Genomic DNA, 8682 nt, shown 5'->3' with positions numbered 1-8682 from the left:
CTAACATGTTTTTAAGCTAGGCCCGGGTGCACTTGTCGCGGCCAGACCTTTGGCCCAGGTGACCGCCACCGGAGCCGAACTGGAACAGGAGGTGTGGGAGTGTTTAGGGAGTCCAACCCTGACTGGTTTCTATATTTAGAGCCGCAGCGAGTTTCCTGCTCGGCCACCCCCCCACCCGGTATGGCTCGGGCTTCTCCGGTGACAGTCCGGTCCGTCCTGCCCGTCCTGCGGACTCCAGATCTGTCAAACTCCGCTTCAGGTTTCACCGAACGCAGGCTGCAGAGCCGCCGCCGGAGCTCCACCTGCACCCGGACACAACGCACCTTCTTCTGCTGCACGTAAGTCACTTTTTCAGCTTTTTAAAATTGTTTTATTTTATTTTATTCACTACAAAGTGCGGGATCAAGCGAGCAACATGTGTGAGGAGAGCACCGGCTGCTGAGGCTGTAGTTGATCCCAGGTATCACCGGGCGCTGTGTTCATCCCCCCGGTGTCTCCTCCGCCCCGGACCCTCATTACAGCCTCCTGAAGCCCGCAGGGCAGCCGCTTGTTATCCGCCTTGTTAAGAAGTCCTCTGGTCCTCCTCAAGGACTCGTTACACGTCTCGGCTGAGCTGATCTGAAACCAGCAGCAGCACACACGTGTTCCCTACTGCTGCTATTTTTGGGCCGAGACACAATCTGACATTCCTGCAATCAAAGTGAGAGCACTTAGTAGCACTCACAACGTACAGCAGCAACACAACAGCAACACAACAGCAACACAACGGGTTAAATGCACTAACATGGCTCGTGTTGGCTGCAAAGTGTCGTTTTTTCAATCCTCAGTATAAACTTTGCAAGTGTGAGGACGTGCAAACATGCAAATCTCAGCGTGTCTCCTCTATAAAGGGAGTTTATCCATTTTAAAGCCACTTTTAGTCTCATTAGTGGGTCATTTTGTTGCTTCTGCCCTTATTTAACACATAAAAGTTGCTGGAAATAAGATAAAACTTGTGCCAGATATTGCTCAGAAATGAAAACAAAATAAGTAACCCAAAATAAAACCAGAATACAACACAACAACTTGTTAAATTAAGTAAAAAAGACTCGAGAATGAACAGAATATATATATTTTTGGCAATGCACAGCACAAACTTTGCAAGTCTTAGGATCTGCAAACATGCAAACCCTCAAATGTCTTGTCTGTAAATTTTATGCCCGTCAGCAGCAACACAACAGCTGGTTAAATGCACTAACATGGCTTGTGTTGGCTGCAAACTGTCATTTTTGCAATCCTCAACGTAAACTTTGCAAGTATTTGGACATGCAAGCTTGGAAATCCGAACAAGTCCTGCCTAAAAAGCTATTTTCAGTCTCTTCAGTGTGACGTTTTTATTGCGTCTACCTTCATTTAACTCAAAACCAGCCGCTGGAGATACAGGTAGCGGGGATACGATAGAACTTTCTGCCAGATTTTGCTCGGAAAACAACAAAATGACGATGCTGGAAATACAACAAGTGACTCGAATAGAAATGTACGACACAATCTGACGTTCCTGTAATGAAAGCGAGCGAGCTTAGTAGCACCTAAAACATACTGCAGCAACACAACAACTGGTTAAGTGCTTTAAAAATGGCTTGTATTGGCAGATTTGTGTAGTTTTGGACTAAATTTGCCAGTTTTGCCGCGCGCAGACATACAAATCTGAACACGTTTCACCTTCACGATAGGCTGAGGATGAACATTATTCATCGTATTGGCTGTGAAGTGGATTTTTTGTGTGCGAGAACATGCAAACAGGTCATTTTTCTATTACATCTCCCTTCATTTAACACAAAATCAGCTGCTGTACGTGTGTTACGAGTTTTAAAAATAAACGCTAGAATAGAAACGTACGACACAATCGGATGTTCCTGTCAGCTTGTAACTTGGTCTGCAAGCTACAGCAGCGACAAAAGCAGCAGAAATGAGTTGAGGTTTGTGTATTTTAGCGTACGCTGAAAGGTGGTTTGTATTTTCCCGTCAGCTTGTCGGCTGCTGCTCGTGTTTTAGAGGCTTTTTTAATCTACATCTCATCAGAGGGTTTCTTCCTGAGTTCTCCAGAGACAGTAACAGTTTGTGGATGTGAGTTTCTGCAATAGCTGTCGCGCTAAATCTTCTTAGAGCGTCGTGGTTTCAAAGTTCTTTCTTTCAAGGGTTCTTCTGTCGGTGCAGCTTCTGGACTCTGTTTCCTGAGAGGCTCGTACAACATTTCTGACGCGTAAACCCACACTTACCAGCTGTAAACGCACACGAACAACACTGACACACTTCACCTATGTGGGGAAGTCAACAGGGAATCATTTCACTCAGCTCGCTGGATTAGAAACGCATAGCGCCGGGCAGGATAGCGTGACCCGGTATGACTGAGGCGCCCAAAAGGTTAAAACTCACCGGACCGTCCGGGGAAAGCTGCAGAAGGACTCATCACACCTGTTTTAAGGAACTTTCCAAAGAAAAGACGATTATTTTTCACGTAAGAAACAAAAAATCTGGTGAATTCCTGAGTTTTGTTCCCGTAAAACACTGTTTTGTTAAAATCACATCCATTCAAAACCAGAAAGCACTTTGTTCATTATCCTTAAAAAGCTGGATGCTCTAAAAAGAAACATCCTGCAGCGTCGTGTAATCGGATCGATTCTGCATTTTCATTCAGTCCAATATAAATAGCTTCAACGCCAGCGTTTTGGGCTCCTAGAACAGTCTGTGCCGTATTCAGGTTTTTCTATTTATAAGATTTATTTTCCACATTTAGAGGAATTCATGCAAAATCTACATTTTCTACATGCAAAGGAATCTGCAGTACTTTTTAAAAAAAATTAATGTTTCCTACATTTTTGCTCTATTTTCTTCCCCACAAAGGATTATCTAGCTTAGTTGTTCTCAAACTGGGGGTCGGGACCCCCATGGGGGTCCCAAGATAATTTCAGGGGGTCGCCAGATCATTGTAAGAAAAAAAACCCCAAAAAACCAATTAGGCCTACATTTATCAAATAAATGTGTATTAGAGCCGTCAAAATTAAAACTGTACTTCTTCCTGTTCCTTTTTCAAACTTGTTAATATTATGACTTGATTAATCGATATTATTGTTATTATTATTTTTTACTCTTTTTAAAATTATTTTCTTCTGTTTTTATATTTTTTTACCCTTTCATTGGTTCGTAATAAATTCAATTCATTCATTCATTCATTCAAAAGAAAATTAACGTGTTAATGTAAAGAGATTAATCTGTGGAATTAACTTGTTAATTTTTAACTCATTAATGCACAAACAACACGGTTATTACTCGCGATATGTTAAGAATTCAAATTGCTGTCTTGGGTTTGAGAACCACTGATCTAGCTGATGGTATCCGTTGAGATTTCTTAAAACCTGATCGGCATTCTGTTATTTTTACACAACAACACGCGACAAAAACTGTTTTTTAATTAAAGATTTGTTAAAATAGTGACCCAGAAATATATGTAACAAGTGGAAAAGTGACATTTTTAGACATTAACACAACAATGAGGCAGTTTTTAATTGACATCAGATAGAGCTTATAAAATAACTACGAGGCAGGTTTGACAAATCCAGGCTTTGTTTATGTTAACCGGCTCAACAAATCACACACACAAGGAGGCTTTAAACACATCATGTGGCTGTTTTTTCTGCACAGAATTGACCAATTACGTGGCGCCTGCTTCTTTCAAAAGGGAAAAGGTTGTTCTAATGGAGAATTTTAAATGTTATTTTATGGCAAGAAGCTGCTGGAACTCTGGTTTTATCTTCTTATCTTTGGTTTTTAGATTACATTTTATTAAGGCTCTATTACCCCGCTTAGGATCTGATGTGGAGTTTTATTTATTTGTTGTATTTTGTGAAATATGATCAAGTGCCATTCCATTCTGTGCTTAGTTTTTACCCTTTGAAGCGCTTTTGGCCGATGTTGTCGTGTGTGGTTGTTTTTGTGCAGCTGCATCAAGAGGAATTTCCTTCAGGACAATAAAGTTCATCTCATCTCTCTGTCGCTAAATTTAAAGCGTTTAAATGTGATGCCGAAGCAGAAACCTGCAGAATTTGGCCAAATTAAAGTGAAATTAATGTTACTGACGATGAACGCTAATAGACTGATCAGTTTTCTGATCTGCGTTCTGTTAGCTGCAAAATCAAGCATAAAAACATATTTTAAAAAAAATTTCTGCGTCATGAACGGAATGCATGCAGATCACCGTGGCATGTGAAAGTTTTCTTTATTATATATATAAATAAGGCAAAATCCACAACAGTCACTCAAATAACTAGAAACTGGAAAAAGTAATAATACATAAAAATTTACTAAAACACAATTTAGTGAAATAAGACATTGCTTTTGAATTGCGGTTGAAAAAAATAATTAAAAAACCCCAAAACTGTCCCGGACAGCACTTTGCTGATGAGCAGTGGTCCAGAACACCTGTCAACAGGTGCACAAGTCTGACTGACAGTTACAGGAAACACCTGAATGCAGTGATTAGCTCAGAGGGTTGTTCAACTAAATATTAGTTCACGGGTCCCATCGTGCTTGTTTTTTATTTTTATTTATTTATTTTTTTTAACATATTTCTGTTGAACCACAATTCAAAAGCAACGTCATAATGTTCATAAAATGTTTATTTATTATTGCTTTTGTCAGTTTCAGCTTATTTCAGTGACTGAAGCTCTTTAATGGGAGGGTATGAATACATCTGAGGACGACTGTACATATATAAATAAGCATTGCTGAATGCTTCGTCCGTATCGAGCTGCCCTAACACATGCTTTTTCCATCGTCGCTCTGCAGTAACTGCTCCTCTTTATTCTTCCGTTCGTTATTAACGTGCAGCTTGACGGGTTTGCACATCAAACCTGAGAACCGCTCACACGGAACAAATCAGGAAAAGAATCCTCACAGAATCCAAAACGTCCCGAGGTTAGAAAGAAGAGACGCCTTAGTGACATTAAAAAAAAACTCTGACTTTAGGCTCAGCATACCTGCTAACTCATTAATCTCGCTCCGGCTGGCGTTTTGCTGCCAACTTCCGCCGCGCTTTGTTGCACCTGTGATACAGCCAGCAGCTAAGTCACGACAAAACCATTATTAGAAAAAAAGCAAAGACAAATAAGAGGTAAATCTTTTGCCTGTTGATCTTTTATGCACGTTTTTCTTTCTTCTTCGTGGCTGTTCTGATGTCACGCGTCACATTCTGTCCTGCGTGATAATCAACAATAATAATAAATCGCAGGATATTTGTCCCATATCTGTAGTGTTTACGCTGCTGCTCCCCTTTTCTTTTACCGTCACGTCCTCCAGGGCGTGCCTGAGAAAACTCTGCTGCGCGACAGGTTCAACAACACCGACTCCGGTGAGCACAAAGCGCTGCTGGAGATCAGTTAAATCAGAGCGTTGGTGTGCACAATAACAGGGAGGCATCGGGCGGGCCGTCGGCGTCACACCTGAATTTACACGGGAATGTGGAAGGTGGAGGCGAACGACCGCCACACGGACTGGGTGTCAGAGGGTTTGATTGAGCGCTTGGCGTCGGCGTGGTTCAGTTGCAGCTTGTTGGAACCACTTAGTTTCGTCCATTTCTATTATTTCAGTCGACTGTCGTTTAATTTTTTGCTGAAGAATATTAGATTTCGTATTAAACTCAATACAACTCGGCAAATATTAGCATGCAGTTAAACAGACAAACACATTTTACAATCACTGAAGTGATTGAATTCATCTGCTCATGTTGTTGCATGGTGCAGGTGGACATAAATGGTGATTTATTCGACCTCTGTGAACGAATCTTCATCTTCAGCATGTGTTTAGTTGCCTTCAGTGCAACAGACCTTTATTACAAAGGAAAAGCAACTTAGGGAAGCTGCGAAAATACGACAGTGTTTAGTTTGCAGGTAATCAAATTCAATTTTATGCAGTTTTCCTGATGCTAAATTCACATTATGCCAGTAGGATACTTGTTTTCTTTTGTTTATGCTAACTAGCTGTTAGCAAAAGTTCTATTCGTGCCACCGAAGTGGTTCCTAGTTGACCTGAAGGCGGCGGCCGACAGGTGTTAATGCGTTTTCATACCTCCTGAAGAAATATTTAAATCTTTGGCTTCTTTCCAAGTACTATCTCTCTTTTTTTTTACTTTCACTATGTGCTGCAGCTGCCCTTCCAACGTCTGAACTGTCGACTCAGTCTGTGTTCAGAGTTATCTGCTATTTTGGAACGAAAGATAAGGTCTGTTAAATATTTTGGGTGAGTCTTGTGAATTCTGTATGTTTTCAGAGCTTCTTTGCCATTTCACCTTGAAAAAAATGTCTCGCCAGAAAAGCCTTTTTTAAAAATTTTTTTTTTAATATCTCCAGAAATGAAACTCTGACAGTCACGAAATTTGGTAAAACCACAAACAGAATAGTTTAGATCAGATCTAAGTGAATGGATAGATCCAGACCCAGAACAAAATTTTAATTATTGACACTTGAAAATGGAAAAAAGTGCAGAATTTCCAATCAATGGAGGTTTTGTGTCCCTAGAAGGTTCCTGTAAGTGTCTATCTATGGATGGATCCATGTTTCGACTAAAATCCAGTCTTTGGTCAACACTTCACCAACTGTTGAGGCTCTACCATCAGTAGAACCTGATGTGTGGTAAATATGACAAGACAAGGTTCCAGTTTTTAGATATTTTGATGTGAAATTTGTCCAAAATCACAGAAATTTGCCCAAAATGTCAATAATGAATAAATATTGACCCTTGACAATAAAAGCAACTGCAGAATTTCCAATCAGTCATGGTGTTGTGTCCCCAGAAAGTTCCCTTAAGTGTATATATGGATGGATCCATATTTCAAAACTAAAAATGCAGGCTTTCCCCAACTTTCAAGACTCTAGCGTCAGTAGAATCTGATGAGTGGTGAGTATTGTTGATGTATCATCAGTTTCTCTGTTCAGGATCCATTTCAAGAACCTGTACTGGAACATTTATTGAGGCAAAACCAGCCTCATAAGTTGTTAAACTTGAAAATACAGACAACACTGAAGTAATTTGTAGCTGTGAACAAATAATAACAACATATGAACCCAATGAACGCCAGTTTTTGTCTCTTACCAATGAGTCCATGTGAAGATTTTGTCAAAAAACTGGAATATTGGCTTCTAATACTTACCATACATCAGATTCTACTGACGTTAGAGCCTCAACAGTTGGTGAAACGTCTACCCAAGACTGTATTTTAGTCTAAAAAATATGGATCCATCCATAGATATACACTTAAAGGAACCTTCTGGGGACACAAAACTACCCAAGTGTGAAAATGCTGCACTTTTTCCCATTTTAAAGGGCCAATAATTAAACACCTGTCCTCTGCTGAAGCCACTCAATCATTTGGACCTACTGGTAACATCATCTGTGTCCAAAATGACTAAAAATATACATTCAAAATGGCTCAAAGTTTGTCAAAAAATTGTCCAAAACTGTCAAAAAAAATGACCATAATAACATGAAACTTGTCCAGAATGAATCAGCATCCATCCAAAAAGGCAAATGTCCAAAATGACTCAAAGATTGTCCAACTGGACTCATAGCACTGTTTTAACATGTCAGATTCTACTGATGTTAGAGCCTCAATAGTTGGTGAAATGCAACCAAAGACTGGGTTTTAGTAGAAACATGGATCCATCCATAGATAGACACACTTAGAGGAACTTTCTAGGGCCACAACATCAGCCTTGATTGAAATGTTTTCCATTTTTCAGGCACTAGTAATTAAAAATCAGGCCTCTGCTGGAGCCAGTGATAGTTTTGTCTGTGAATTTAGTTTGAGTTATATTTCTGGGGATGTTGAACCTTTTAAACGGCTTGTTTTGATGGTAAAACCTTCATTTTATTTTACTTTATTTTACCTTTATTTTATACCCTAGTATTCTGTGTTGTCTTTTTGCTTTTGTTTACCGCTTTGTTGAATATTCATGCAGCTGTAACAACCGAATTTCACTCTGGAGAGTCAGTCGAAGTCTAAAAAGTGTCAAAATTCTGCCAAAATATTCTACAAAATTTTACCTTTAAATAACAAACAATCAACTCTGAACAAAATCTGGAGTAATTCTATCTGGTTTTCCACAGACTAACCCAGATTCCTGTGGTGCTCATGCAGCTGCGATATGCTAATTCGTCACATTATTGCGCCTTGAGCTTTGGCCGTCTGGCTCGTGCATCCGTCACACTCTGTGGTGTTAAAACGAGCTGTTGTCTGTCCGTTTGCTCTCGGCAGCTTAAGCTTGTTAATAACTTGCAAGATACTAATAGAGACGCATCTTCCAGAGAAGCATGCAGGCTTACGAAGTGCAACACAAGGCCTGGGTTTAGTCGGACATCCTGGTGTTTGTGGCTGCGTTTAGCATGCTAATTGGGAAAATACTGCTTTCTTTTTCTAAAATACTATGTAGAAAGAGAATCAGAATGCATCCCTAGAGTTTATATTTTTATACAGGAGTCACTGAGCATCAACTACATCGATTTTATCCACACTTTGCTGCAATGTTTTGGTTGCCAGCGAGCTATTTTGGACAGTTGTTTTCATGATGATTGGCTGATTGACTTAGAAAACAGTTTGACTTCCTACAAAAAACATCCACAGTTGAAACCAGAAGTTTACATCCACTGTAT

General features: G+C 39.9%; 1 protein-coding gene across 1 annotated transcript in view; it reads left to right on the top strand.

The window, feature by feature from the left end:
• Positions 1-250: 250 nt before the first annotated feature.
• Positions 251-8682, top strand: part of syne2b (spectrin repeat containing, nuclear envelope 2b) — a gene marked incomplete at its 3' end in the record, with an annotated part of 179900 nt that continues 171468 nt past the window's right edge. The window contains exon 1 of the mRNA XM_008283420.1: positions 251-338. The remainder of the gene's footprint in view (positions 339-8682) is intronic.

This window comes from Stegastes partitus, unplaced genomic scaffold (genome assembly GCF_000690725.1).
Source record: "Stegastes partitus isolate 25-593 unplaced genomic scaffold, Stegastes_partitus-1.0.2 Scaffold310, whole genome shotgun sequence".
NCBI lineage: Eukaryota > Metazoa > Chordata > Actinopteri > Pomacentridae > Stegastes > Stegastes partitus.
This window is presented reverse-complemented; position numbering and strand designations above follow the sequence as displayed.